The sequence below is a fragment of the Pristiophorus japonicus genome, chromosome 4 (assembly GCF_044704955.1).
Source record: "Pristiophorus japonicus isolate sPriJap1 chromosome 4, sPriJap1.hap1, whole genome shotgun sequence".
In the NCBI taxonomy this organism is placed as follows: Eukaryota; Metazoa; Chordata; class Chondrichthyes; family Pristiophoridae; genus Pristiophorus; species Pristiophorus japonicus.
The window spans coordinates 227,598,825-227,613,833 of NC_091980.1; positions in this window are offsets into that span (position 1 = coordinate 227,598,825).

The window sequence follows — 15,009 nt, forward strand, 5'->3', positions numbered from 1 at the left end:
GACATGGCGTGAACATCATCCCATTTCCAATTAAGTTCTGCTAGCCAGCTTCTCCCCAACAGGGCTGGGAGATCCCCGGGGACAATCCACAGGGAAAGTCGGTGCACCATCCCTTTGTGTGTGACTGAGAGCATGGCGCTGCCAAGGACTGGGACGATTTCTTTAGTATAGGTCCTTAGTTTGGTGTCGATCTTTGTGAGTTTTGGTCTGTTGCTTTTGTGCGGCCACAGCTGTTCAAATTGTTGAACACTCATGAGGGATTGACTGGCCCCCATGTCCAGTTCCATGTTGACGGGTATCCCGTTGAGTAGAACCCTCATCATAATTGGAGGCATCTTGGTGTAAGAACAGTGGACATTGATCATGTTAACCTGCTGTACCTCGGCGTCCCGTGCACTGTTCCAACCATCTTCTGGTCTGCTTTCCGACCCTTCCGATTCGTATACCAGCTGAGCTGCTGTTTTTCTGCACATGCGAGCCAGATGCCCTATGTAGTTGTAGTTTCTGAAAACGGCATGCTGAAATCGACACACCCTGGTTGAGTGCCTCCCCCAACTCTCCAACACAGACCGTTTCCATTGTTTCCGAAGGATGAGCTGCGTCTGGCTGATCTCCCTTGAGCTTCTCTCAATCTGTTGTTGATTGCTCGCATTGTGGGTTGATGAGGTGTGATCGGCCATTCATGTGGCCCTTGACTTTGATGGTTTCTGGCACCACTGTCTGCTGTTGAAGGCCTGCTCTCCTGCCTTTGTCTGTGTGTGGGGGTAGTGGTTTGTTTCACAATGTGAACCCATTGTTCCAATGCCTTATTGGTTGTCGTACCCGAAGTATAGATCAGCCTCGTTTCTTCTTCGCCTGCCAAGAACGTCTGTGCGACCAGTGCTGCTGCCTCTAGAGTCAAGTTCTTCGTCTCTATAAGCTTTCGGAATATGCCTGCATGGCCTATTCCTTCAATAAAAAAGTCTCTCAGTACTTCTCTCCTTAGTTCATCGGGGAACTCACATGAACTAGCCAGCCTCCGAAGTTCCACCACGAAGTCGGGTATGCTTTGGCCCACACAGCGTCTGTAGTTGTAGAACCTGTGCCTGGCCATGTGTAGGCTGCTCGGTGGCTTCAGATGGTCTCTCATCAGTGTGCTCAACTCCTCAAACAACTTGTTTGCTGGTTTCTCAGGGTGCCAGCAGGTCTTTCATTAAAGCATATGTTTTCGAGCCACAGCTGGTCAAGAGATGGGCTCTTTTCTTGTCTGCCTTATCATTGCCCAGCCAGTCTTTGGTCACAAAGCTTTGCTGGAGCCTTTCTATAAAGTCATCCCAATTGTCTCCAGCATTGTATTTCTCATCTGAGCTGTTGGTAGCCATTCTGTGGATTCTGTGATTCCGTAACTCATCGCCACTGTTAAGTCCTGACTCTAATGTACTGACTTACATGAGACACATGCTGAAGTCAAGGTCACTCAGGACCTGCACCTTTAATTCCAGTTCTCCCGTGCTGCACTTGCCTGAGACCTCCCTTTATATACCTCAGTGGGACAGGTATGGAGTGTCTCCTGCAAGTGCACCCAAGGTGGTAAGGTATGCTTATTGTTACAGGTCATATCCAGTTACAGTTATGTATAGCATGGTAAGATACAGTTATATACAGTAATGTGAGATACATGACAGGTCTCGCCTGCTGAACTCATGATGAAAAGAGGTCTTAAGATTAAGTTATCTCTTGTGCACCCGGATTTAAGTAATCATGTTGAATACAGATGAGAGAGTCAACAAGGATACTGCAATCGCGCAACTGTGTCACGCGAGATTTCTGTTAATGATCCAGTATATATATTGAATTAAGGTCAGGGTCCCAAATGGATTGCTGGTACAGTCATGACCAAGGACGGCAACAGAGTATTTGTTATTAAGCTCAAGAATGGGCCAACTTGCAGGAAACACATGGATCAAATAAAGCTGAGTCACACAGACGAGCCAGAGCAGTCGGACGAAGAAACCATCAACGACCAACCAACCTACCAGCAGCCTTCAGTAAACTCAAGGGTCATCAGTGAACCCGAAATTTCCATCATGGCCTTGTTCAATAAAAATGGACTTGCAATTCCTGACATGGCCACTGTCACCCCCAACAAGTCAGCCATCCAGCCATCAGCCACAACAGACTCCGCAAACTCACCCAAGGCTGGAATTGAACTGAGATGATCAACCCAGGAGCGTAAAGCACCGGACCATCTCAATCTGTGAAAGACAGTGATAATATCTCAGAGGAGGGTATTGTCATGTATGTACATGCTGTTTGTAGCCACCAGATGGTGTCATTGTTGTAAGTCACTGAGCAGCATGCACATGGTGCTGCTCGGGTATAAAAGGCCAGCCATTTTGTGAGTCAGACACTTTGGGACTAAATACAGCACAGGCAAGGTCATACCTTGCTTAGTTAAACAGTACTCAGTTTGAACCCTTATTGCATTCATAACAGTTTGGACCAAGGCTGTAATGAGGTCTGAGGCCTGGCAGAACCCAAACTGGGCATCAGTGAGCAGGTTATTGGTGAGTAAGTGCTGCTTGATTCCACTTTCGACGAGACCTTCTATCACTTGTTGATGATTGAGAGTAGACTGATGGGGCGGTAATTGGCCAGATTGGATTTGTCCTGCTTTTTGTGGACAGGACATACCTGGGCAGTTTTTGACATTGTCGGGTAGATTGTACTGGAACAGCTTGGCTAGAGGAGCACAAATGTGGCATCGAGGAGCTCTAGTAAAATTGAAGTCAATGAGAATCAGGAGGAAAACTCTTCAGTGGCTGGAATCATACCTAGCAATAGGAAGATGATTATTGTTGTTGGAGTTCAATCATCTTAGCCCCAGGACATCGCTCCAGGAGTTCCTCAGGGCAGTGACCTGGGCCCAAACATCTACCTCAACAATGACCTTCCCTCTATCACAAGGTCAGAAGTGGGGATGTTTGTGTATGATTGCACAATGTTCAGTTCAATTTGCAACTCCTAAGATAATGAAGCAGTCCATGCTCACATGCAGCAAGACCTGGACAATATTCAGGCCAGGGCTGCTAAGTGGCAAGTAATATTCACATCACACAAGTGCCAGGCAATGATTATCTCCAACAAGAAAGAATCTAACTACCGCCCCTTGATATTTAACGGCAATACCATCGGTGAATCCTCCACCATCAATATCCTGTGGGTCATCATTGACCAGAAGCTTAACTGGACCAGACACATAAATACTGTTGCTACAAGAGCAGGTCAGAGGCTGGGTATTCAAAAAGAAAATTGCTATCTGTTGAAACATGGATCTTCAAACATATGTTTGCTTCCTAGAACTTTAAACTAGCCTGATTTGACTTGCCAGACTGGTAATGAACTTTAAGCAACTTTTAATCGTTCTCTGTGACGCAAAACTGCCAGTATATGTCGGTGAGATAAAATCTCTCTCCACCAAGCTGTCAATCACTGAGCGCTACAGCTTATCAGGCCCACTTCTCTCTTTACAAAGATCTCCGAAATAACTATCAATCAAAAACTGTGAGGCGGGGCTTGTGAACACCCTCTTCAAACTCTGAAACAAAGGTAGCAGATACACCTCTTGAGATTTAATTGAACCAAAATGGCCATTCATCAGCATTAAATGGAAGCAATGTCTACTAATGACCCAAGCGGGTTGTCAATGAATGCGACCATTCTCGTTAATTGCAACTTCCTATTATTCTCAATTTTATCAATCACATATGTAAGGATTTCTGTAGCTATATGTCTGGACTGAAACTGAAATGATGAGAAATACATAGGATAATACTGATTTATCCCCTTACTGGTTAATTATAGTAGCACAGAAATATTCATTGGAATACCACCAATAATCCTCCAAGTTATACACCATCCTGACTTGATCATATAATACTGGTTTTTCATTGTTGCTAGTTTAATCGCCTAGAATTGCAAAAGTACCATCACCACAAGGAATGCAGCAGTTCAAGAAGAATGTCCATCATCACTTGTTCAGGCAACTAGGGCAATAAATACAGCCTTGTCAGCATTACCCACATTCTGAGAACAAATATATATAAAAAGATGTAGAAAAATTGCAACCTAAAAGAAAGTGAAAAAAAAGAAGCTATGCAGCAAAAACCAATCGGAAAGGTCACAGTCAGAAGTGACTCTGGCTGCCCGCGAGCTATACATGCGAAGGATTAGGCAGCAGAATAGTGATTAATTCACTTTGAATGTACAGCACAGGTTTTAAGACCAAATCCATTTTTGATATGAAAAAAGAAGTTGTAATGCTTTTGGCATGCCAACCTGACAATAACCAAAGACAAAGATTGATGCGTAACCAGGGGCACAGTAATCCATAAACATCAGAATATGAGATGGCCAGATCTGTCTATAGTGGAAGTCATGCATGTTATATCATCATCATGGGCAGTCCCTCAGAATCAAGGAAGACTTGCTTCACTCCTGAAGTGAGTTCTTTGGTGGCTGAACAGTCCAATATAAGAGCCACAGACTCTGTCACAAGTCGGGGAAGGGGTGGGTGGGACTGGTTTGCCGCACGCTCTTTCCGCTGCCTGCGCTTGATTTCTGCATGCTCTCGGCGTTGAGACTCGAGGTTCTCAGCGCCCACCCGGATGCACTTTCTCCACTTAGGGCGGTCTTTGGCCAGGGGCTCCCAGCTGTCAGTGAGGATGTCGCTCTTTATCAGGGAGTCTTTGAGGGTGTCCTTGTAACGTTTCCGCTACCCACCTTGGCCTCGTTTGCCATGAAGGAGCTCCACATAGAGCACTTGCTTTGGAAGTCTCGTGTCTGGCATGTGGACAATGTGGTCTGCCAAGCGGAGCTGATCAAATGTGGTCATTGCTTCAATGCTAAGGATGTTGGCCTAGTCGAGGAAACTAATGTTGGTGTGCCTGTCCTCCCAGGGGATTTGTAGGATCTTGCGGAGACATCGTTAGTGATATTTCTCCAGCGACTTGAGGTGTCTACTATACATGGTCCATGTCTTTGAGTCATACAGGAGGGCAGGTATTTCCAAAGCCCTGTAGACCATGAGCTTGGTGGCAGTTTTGAGGGCCTGGTCTTCAAACACTCTTTTCCTCAGGTGGCCGAAGGTTGCACTGGCGCACTGGAGTGGTTCTCATCGTCGATGCCTGCTCTTGTTGATAGGAGGCTCCCGAGATATGGGAAGTGGTCCACAGTATCTAGGTCCACAGTGTCCAGGATCTTTGTCTTACGGATGTTTAGCATAAGGCCCATGCTTTCGTATGCCTCAGTAAATATGTCAACTATGTCCTGGAGTTCAGCCTCTGTATGTGCACAGACACAGGCAGCGTCCGCGTACTGTAGCTCAACAACAGAGGTTGGGGTGGTCTTGGACCAGGCCCGGAGACAGCGCAGGTTGAACAGGTTCCCACTGGTTCTGTAGTTTAGTTCCACTCCAGCGGGGAGCTTGTTGACTGTGAGGTGGAGCATGGTGACAAGAAAGATTGAGTAGAGGGTTGGGGCGATGACACAGCCCTGTTTGACCCCGGTCCGGACATGGATTGGATCTGTTGGTAAGGATTACGGCCTGCATGTCGCCGTGGAGCAGGCGGAGGATGATGACGAACTTTTGGGGGCATCCGAAACGGAGGGGGATGCTCCATAGACCCTCGCGGTTGACAGTGTCAAACGCTTTTGTAAGGTCGAAGAAGGCTATGTATAAGGGCTGGCGCTGTCCCCTGCATTTTTCCTGCAGCTGTCGCGCTGCAAAAATCATGTCTGTTGTGCCCCATAGGGGACGAAATTCGCACTGTGACTCCGGGAGGAGTTCCTCGGCCACATGTTGAGGAGGACTCTAATGACGACTTTCCCAGTGACTGATAGCAGGGAGATTCCCCTGTAGTTGCCATAATCAGACTTGTCCCCTTTTTTAAAGATGGTCACGATTACTGCATCTCTGAGATCCCCCGGCATGCTCTCCTCCCTCCAGGTGAGAGAGATGACGTTGTGTATTTGCACCAGCAGTGCCTCTCCGCCATACTTCAATGCCTCAACAGGGATTCATCTGCATCTATAGCCTTGTTGTTTTTAAGCTGTCTTATGGCTTTTTTTACTTCGTGCAGTGTTGAGGTCTTACTGAGGTGGTGGCGGGTAGCATGCTGCGGGGTGGAGTCGAGAACACTCGAGTCAAAGGCAGAGTCTCTATTAAGGAGATCTTCGAAGTGCTCCTTCCAACGGGCCCTGACTGCCTCGGTGTCCTTGATGAGTGTTTCCCCATTCTTGGCCAGCAGTGGGGCGGGGCCTTGGGTTTTTGGCCCGTAGGTGGCCTTGACTGCGATGAAGAATTCTCGCACATCATGGCTGTCGGCCAGCTAGTGTAACTCCTGTGCTTTCTCCATCCACCACTTGTTCTTTAGGTCCTGGGTTTTTTGTTGGACCTCAGCCTTGGAAAGTATGTAATGCTGCTTTGCTGCTCCTGCATTGGGTTGTTGTTTAAGGCTCAGAAATGCCCTGCGCTTGCGATCTATTAGCTCTTGGATCTCCTGATCATTCTCATCAAACCAGTCCTGGTGTTTCCTGGTTGAGTGACGGAGCGTCTTTTTGCAGGCACTGGTTATGGAGGCCTGGAGGGCAGACCAAGCACTGTGGGCATTCTGCATTTCGGGGTCATCAAGGCACACCAGGTTAGCTGTGAGGCACTGGCTGTATAGGACTCTTTTAGCTGGGTCCTAAGCGCGCCGGCAATGACTTTTTTGCGGCACTGCTTCTGCTGCCCCGTCCGCTTTGGGGCTATGTTGACGTCGATGATGGATCGGATTAGGCGGTGGTCCATCCAGCAGTCGTCTGCTCCTGTCATGGCTCGGGTGATGGGCACATCCTTGCGATCCCTGGCTCGGACGATGATATAGTTGAGCAGTGCCAGGGCTTGGAGCAAGGGTGTTACCACGATGCCATGTGTTTGTCCCTCTGTCAGAACAGGGTGTTGGTGATGAAAAGTTCGTGCTCGAGACATTTTGTCAGAAGTAGGGTACCGCTGGAGTTGGCTTCCCTACCTCCTTTCTGCCAATCACGCCACCCCAGAGGTCGGTGTCCTTGCCAATCCTGGCATTGAAGTCACCGAGAAGGATCAGTTTGTCGCCCGCGGGGACGCAGGACTGGAATTTTTCGAGTTTGGAGTAAAAACCCTCTTTGGCCTCATCAGTTGCATTGAGTGTTGGGATGTATGCACTGATGACTGTGGCGCACTGGTTCCGGGATAGGGTGAGTCATTCGTTAGCCCCGCAGGGGGAATTTTTGAGGCGGTCAACCAGCTCATTTTTGATGGTGAAGCTGACTCCGTGAAGGCGACGTTCAGCCTCTGGTTTCCCTTTCCAGAAGAAGGTGTAACCTCAACCTTGTTCCTTGAGCTAGCCTTCCCCTGCCCGCCGGGTCTCGCTTAGGGCGGCGATGTCGATATCAAAGCGTCTAAGTTCCCGGGCAACTATGGCGTTGCGGCATTCCAGCCTGTCACTGTTGGGGTTGTCCATGAGGGTCCCAACATTCCAGGTCCCGAACTTCATGTTAACGGAGTGGAAGATGCCTGTGCATGAGTTCTTTTAACGTGGGGTGGTCATTGCACACCGGCTACCACACGGGCTTAGCTGAGCGAGGTCTTGATCCAGTGGCAAGGGGGTCCAAGATGACTGGAGATCAGGCACTGCTGTATGGGCCTAGTTGCCTACGGCGAGATGTTGGCCGCAGGCTCGGCGTTGGGTAGCGCCCTTGATGGTAGGTGGTCCGAGGCTTGGTTGGGGGCAGGCATTGGGGGGGTCAGTGGCTCACCAGGGTTCAGCGTGGGAGGGCAGGGGGGAGTCACAGCCATGGTACTCACCACGTGTTGGAGGAGGAGAAGAGGCCAGGTCACCAGTGGGGAAAGAGAGCTCCAGTCATTGCTAAAGGAGGGGAGGCCAGCCGCCAATGTAGGAGAGGGGAGACCCGGTCTCTGCTGAGGAGGAGGTCTTCTGTTGATTGGAACACGTCCAGCGACGGCAGATGGGCCTCTCCTCCACAATGGAGCCTGAGCTTCCTTGACGACAGCTGGACCTCCCGTGGTGACAGATGACCTCCTGTTTATTATATAGGATCATAAAAACTTACAGCACTGAAGAAGGCCATTCACCTCATCGTGCCTATACCGGCTCTTTGAAAGAGCAACTTGCTTAGTCCAACACCCTTGCTTTTTGTCCATAACCCTGGAAGTTCCTCATCCTCAAATATCTGACCAATTCCCTTTTAACATTATTTACGTAATCTGCTTCTACCACCTTTTCAGGTCGAGCGTTCCAGATCCTGACAACTCTGAGTGAAAAAATCTCTCCTCATCTCCCTTGTCGATCTTTTGCCAATGATATAGGTTGATGGGATACATAATTCACAGTACTTAGCTTGATAATTTCAGACTTCCCAAATAATAGTTGACCATTTAAAGTTAAAAAACTGAAAACTAAAAGTGTCTGTATTGTTTGAGAAACCTTACTATGATAAAGGATGACTGCTCTGATAGTAACAAAGTAAAAACTGAACTAGATGAAGACTGAGGTAGAATTTTCTCATCCAGTGTAAAGTTGCACTTCAACTACTACTTTTGTATTAAAGCAAAATGGTTCTCAAAAGTAGGATTCCCAAAAGCGGGAGTCGGCCGGAATGGGCGATTGATCTCCCGAGAGCAGCTGCTGACGACTTGGCAGTAACGGTCCGAGTATGCACGGTTTGCACATGCACATTACCCCGGCTGTTGTGGCTGCAAACAAACTGGTTGTCTCAGCTCTGCTGGTCCCTCTGCTATTCGGAAACACTGCATCATTACTGGTTGTGAGGATGAGCGCATCGGGGCCAATTAAAATCACCTGGAAACTCCTTGAGTCCTGAGAAAGCAACTGGAGGAGAGAGAGAGAGAGAGAGCAATGCAAACTGGGGAGGGAGAGAGAAACACAAACTGGAGGGAGGGAGAGTTCATGTTGGCCTGTGATGTGCACTTTGTATAATGGCCCGTGATTTGTGGTCAGTGGAAAAGCAAAGGTGTTCACCCCTGGCCCCGAAGTAAGCTTCCCACAATCATCTCGCCATCTCTGTGGTGAGAAGTTCTGCTTTTCTAACTTTCAATAGCAATCAACGCAAATTATTGGGGAATCCCTAGTGCGAGCTGCTGTGACATCACCAAGCTGTCTAAGCAGCCAATCACAATGCAGAATTCTCTAAGACAGCAAACCAGGAAGTGGGAAAGTTCCTTTGATTCTAACTTTTTAAACATGGTATAGAGAGCAAAACAAAGATTGGACCTCTCATACGGAGAAAAGGCAAATCAGAAAAAAAGAACAAACTTAAAAATATCTATTTATTTTTTGTATCTTAAATAGTTAATTTTCATTAAAATTAACAATTTTACACTCCACAAAATTAAAATACATTTTTCAGGGTCAAATCCTTTGTTTAGCAATTAAAACCCCAGTTACACCTAATCCAAAAGGGTATAACTTTTAATGGGCTTTTTAACAGCGGTATTACTGTGGAAGAACCGAAGTTTTCATCACTTACCCTGATTTCACTGATTATACTGATTGCCGACTGTGGGGCGGGGGCGGGGTGAGGGGTGCCGGGACAGTGCACAACCAGTGTTGGAGCAGTGAATGACTGAACACAACTTCAGGATCTCCACGTTCGGATGCATATGTGCTAAATCCTGAAGTTGCGGTCAGTTTCAAAGGGGTAATATCGTTTGCTGTTATTACCTACCACAAGTATTGGAGTCAGACAGCTTTGCTGCTTCTCTCTGAGGATTGAGCTTCACCTCCCTGAAGCTGGGTTTCAGTGGTGGGTTGTGGGAGTCAGGGAATTGAATAATGTTGGGTTTATATTTTATTTCTTGGCCCGGAATTTGCAGTCATCAGTGAAGTGAAGGCATTCACTGCTGGCCTTAGGTATATTCTGCACGAGGATCTTACAATCCTTATGTCAAGAACTTCAGGTTTTCCAACCTTCAGCTCTACTTGCTGTTCATGGTGCTGGGGGTCAAATGGCCCTTTAAAATCACACTATTGAATTTTGGGAAAAGTAAAAGCTTAATACTGGAACTTTGGGATCGCTGATAAAGACTTCATAGCAAACTGAGGCAAACAAAGAAGTCATTGGGACCCATCAGAAGTTTCTCATTAAAGAACTGGTGACAGGTGAGCATAGAATTGTCAAAGTTATTAACCTTCTAAATGAATTAATGAGATACATTGGATGAATAAATATGAATGATATAGAGGTTGCTTGCATACAGTTGATGTCAGACAGGAGTAGCTCTTTGGGTTGATTTACCTACTGGGAAAGGTCATGGAGCCCGAAATTCATCAGGACATAAGGTCCGCCACTTTCTCGGCGGTATTCCGGCGGTGCATCGTTTAAAACCGCCGGAATACCGCCGAAACCAAAGAGTGCTAGTTTGGTGACATTTGTTTCGCAAGTATGCAAGTGGTATGCGAGCGGTGTGCATCGGGTGGTATGCAGTATTATAGTCGATCAAGATCGACTTTCTTGTCGATGGACGGTGCGGCAGTGCACTGCGTATGCGCACATTTTTTTTTGCTATTTTTCCCAGATGTTTTTCCCCGGCGATTTTGGGGGTCAGGGGTCACCTGCACATGTGCAGAGAGTTGAAGTCGAGGGAGAGAGTGAGAAGGAACAGCAAGGTATTTTAAGGGTCAGTTGGTCTAATCAGAGACTCCAGAGTCAAATAGTATTAATAACAAATAATAATTATACAATATGAATAATAATAATACATATTTTATAAATCATATAATAAATATAATAAATATAAATATAATGGAAATACTGAAAATGAAGCTGAAGCGCAGGAACATTGAGAAGGATGGGAGGTTGAGGGCGCCCACATTCAACGATACGGAGTTGTAACGAGATAATGTATAGGGCCCTCGAGCTAGGAGTATATGGGAGCTGTATTGAGAGAGAGGGTCTGTGAAGGAATGCCATTTTAAGCTCCACATAGCTGTCTGAGATCTCTCAAATAAATAGTTAAGTTGAACTAAGAGTGTTCAAGAGCAGTGCAGAGACTATAAAATGGTGTCAGAAGCGAAGACTTCTGATCTTTCGTCGAACGCATCTACAACCGAAATATTAGAACTGTAAGACTTTTTCGAGATGATCGCAATCGACGTTAAGCAGTGCAGTGCACATCACATGTGGATCCGTGAAGGGCAATAAATAGTCATAAGCTTGTAAAATAATCGAGAGACATTAGTAAAGTAAACTTAAAGTGGCATAAATTATTGTCGAGCATTGATCGGAAAACGTATTTCTACAATTACATGGCCACGATATTTTACTATTAGACTTCTTCTAGTCCTCTGGGTATTTGAACTGTATACACGTATGTGACAAGCTCAAAGTCCTAAACTGTATCGAGCTATCATGACCACCACGGCGCCAACTCTCACGCACATTCCTCCCCCACCTCCACTGCAGGTGACTGTCGATTTGAAAGCCAACTGGAAAAAAATCAAACAGCTATGGAACAGCTATGAAATGATCACATATATTGTGGAAAAACCAGATAGAGTTAGGGTTGCAACGTGTATCACTGCCATTGGCAGCAATACTCTAGATATCCACAATAATCTTCCCTACAAATCAGAGGGAGACAAGCAGGAAATTGAGATTATTTTGAAGCTCTGGAAAGAGCACTGTAAAGATAAAACCAGCATCATCTATGAACAGGACCAGTTTAACAACTGTGTACAAGGGGACGAGCGGTTTGACAGATATCTTGCGAAAGTGAGAGAGCTAGCATTGCCATGTGATTTTGGCAATTTGAGGGATGATTTCATCAGAGACCGCAATGTCTGCGGAATATCTGATAACACTCTGCGTAAGAGGCTGTTGCAAGATTCAAGCCTTACGCCTGATAAATGTGTGATGCTCTGTAAAGCTACAGAGGTCACAGTTGCGCAAATGAAATCCATGAAGCTCACTAAAACAGACTCTTAAGATGTCAAAGCTGTCAGACAGAAACCCCAACCCACAAAGAAAGAATCCACAGATAAAGAGTTCACAAACAATTGCAGATATTGTGGCAAAAGACATGAGCTGTCAAAAACTAAATGCCGAACATATGGGAAAACCTGCACAAGTTGCGGCAAACTAAATCACTTTTCTCAAAAGTGTAAACAGAATGAATCGAGGCAGAAGTCTACACATAACCCTAAATATAAGGGCAAGCCAAAAGTTCATGCGCTATATGAAGAGAGTTATGATTCTGATTTTGAAGTCATGACTGTAAAGATGCTTAATAAAGTTGATCGCACAATCAAGGACAGTGCTGACAGAAAGTATCCTAACAAGATTGTGGCTACCTTCTCAATTAAAGGTTAAAAATTGGATACTTACCAAAAGGCTTAAAGATAAAAGAATCTAAGACAACACTGTCACTATATGAGAACCATGCAACCATTCCAGTGGTAGGGACTTGTAATGTGCCACTGGAAAATACTAAGAAAAAGCAAAAGTACATTGTGCCCTTTGTGATCATTGAGGGCCAAAGTGCATCACTGATTGGCTCATGCACTGCTCAACAGCTACAACTGATAAAAGTGCAGCATCAGAATATCGCGGTGGTAAATGAACCACGCGAATCACAAACTACGAACAAGGCAAACGTCTCGCTAGCATCAGAAACTGATGTCAACAATGCGTATCCGGATGAGTTTAAGGGACTTGGACATATGCCAGGGACAGTTCACCTTGACCTTAATGAATCAGTGATACCAGTGGTAATGCCACCCAGCTGGGTGCCAATAGCGATCAAACAAATGCAAAAAGAAGAACTCAATCGTTTGGAAAATCAACAAATCATCACAAAAGTTGTTAAACTGACAGACTGGGTATCCAGTCTAGTGACTATACAAAAACCACCTGGAAAGATGCAAATATGTATTGACCCTCAACTTCTGAACAATGCCCTGAAATGTGGACACTATCCACTTCCTGTGATCGATGACATCTTGCCACAGATGTCAAATGTAAAGGTCTTCACAAAAGCAGACAGCAAGGAGGGTTTCTTGCAATGTGAACGAGACACAGAGTCCTCCTACCTCATGACCTTCCATGGGGATGATATTGATATAATAGAATGCCATTTGGCATCAGTCCTGCCCCGGAAATCTTCCAGCAGAAGCTAGACCAGAACCTCAAGGGTCTAGATGGAGTCTACAAGATTGCAGATGATATCTTGATCACTGGACGCGGTGAGACATTTAAAGAGGCCAATCACAATCATGATGCAAATTCATGCAGAGATGTAGCGAGCGAAACATCAAACAAAACTTTGATAATTGAATACAAGAGCTCCCAAGTGAAATACATGGGACACATACTGTCTAGTGATGGGCTCAAAGCCGACCCAAGCAAAGTGGTTGCAATCAACGAAATGCAGAAACCGCAGGATGTCACAGGTGTACAACGATTTGTCTGCATGACAAAGTACCTCACAAAATTCTTGCCAGATCTTTCAGACCTCAGAGAGCCTCTGTGATGACTTACTCATAAAGACACAGTCTGGAAATGGATTGAAGAACAAGGCAAAGCGTTTGAAGCTATCACACAATTCTCCGATGCTCAGATACTTTGACCACAAACTTGCAACCGAAGGTCAAGCAGATGCTTCGAGCAAAGGTCTTGGATTCGTCCTTCTGCAACAGGGACAACCAATTGCATACGCGAGCCGAGCGTCACTCCGGCAGAAACGCGGTGGACATGGTGGACTTTCTCCCACTCTCCAAACAAGGACTGACTACCATACAATGCACAACTGCAAGACTCCACACTATAACTGGTCATACAACAAATCACAATGTGATGGCCAGAAAGGACACATGAAAGCCCACCTGAAACGCATGTATACTTCAAAGTTCGTGATGAATTCACAACACAGGATGGCATAGTCTTCAAAGGCTAAGGGGATCAAGGGGTATGGAGAGAAATCAGGCCATCAAAAATGCGCCCAGGCCCGAATGTGACGGAGCTGTGTTCATTCCTGCGTTCTTCTCAACTACTTCGGTAACTTCTTACCCAAATTGAGCATAGTATTAGAGCCTTTGCACAAACTGCTCAGGAAAAGAAATGACTGGGTGTGGTGTGAACTTCAAGACAGAGACTTTGAGAAGGCTAGAAATATGTTGTGTTCCCACAAGCTACTGGTACTCTCTGACCCATTCAAGCATCTAGTTTTGATCTGTGAAGGTCATGGATGCCTTTGAGAGTAAAGGGTCGCCTGTCAATGCTCAACAAGTTAAGACCTAGACCAGCTAGGATCCGCCCTATCGGTTGTAAAACGTTGTGTTCTTAATGGGGATTGGTCGACCATCCCAGGAAATGGCTGATGAAAACAAACTGTGCAGCCGTCGCAAAGATGAGCTTTCCATCCAGTCCGACTGACTACTGTGGGGTAATCGTGTTCTAATGCCCAAGAAAGGCAGGGCGAGATTTGTACAGGAGTTACATAGTACGCATCCCGGTATTGTCATAATGAAGGCCATCGCCAGGTCCCATGTTTGGTGTCCTGGCATTGACTCGGACTTAGAGTCATGCGTGCATTAGTGCAGCACTTGCATGCAGTTAAGCAATGCCCCAAAGGAAGCTCCGCTCAGTCTGTGGTCATGGCCATCCAAACTGTGGTCTAGAATCCACATCGACTTTGCGGGCCCCTTCCTCGGTAAAATGCTTTTTGTGGTGGTGGATGCATACTCCAAATGGATAGAACGTGTGATCATGTCGGAACTGTTCCGGTTCGTCAGTGTGTCTTAGCTTGATTTGATCAATGTGTTTCCTGCACATCTGCTCATTCTTCAGCTTAACCATATACACCCGGTTACCCTCCTTATCCGTAATATTGCCCGCGAGCCACTTGGGCCTTTGACCATGGTTAAGTACATACACTGGGTCATTTACAGATATGTCGCGTGACACTGTGGC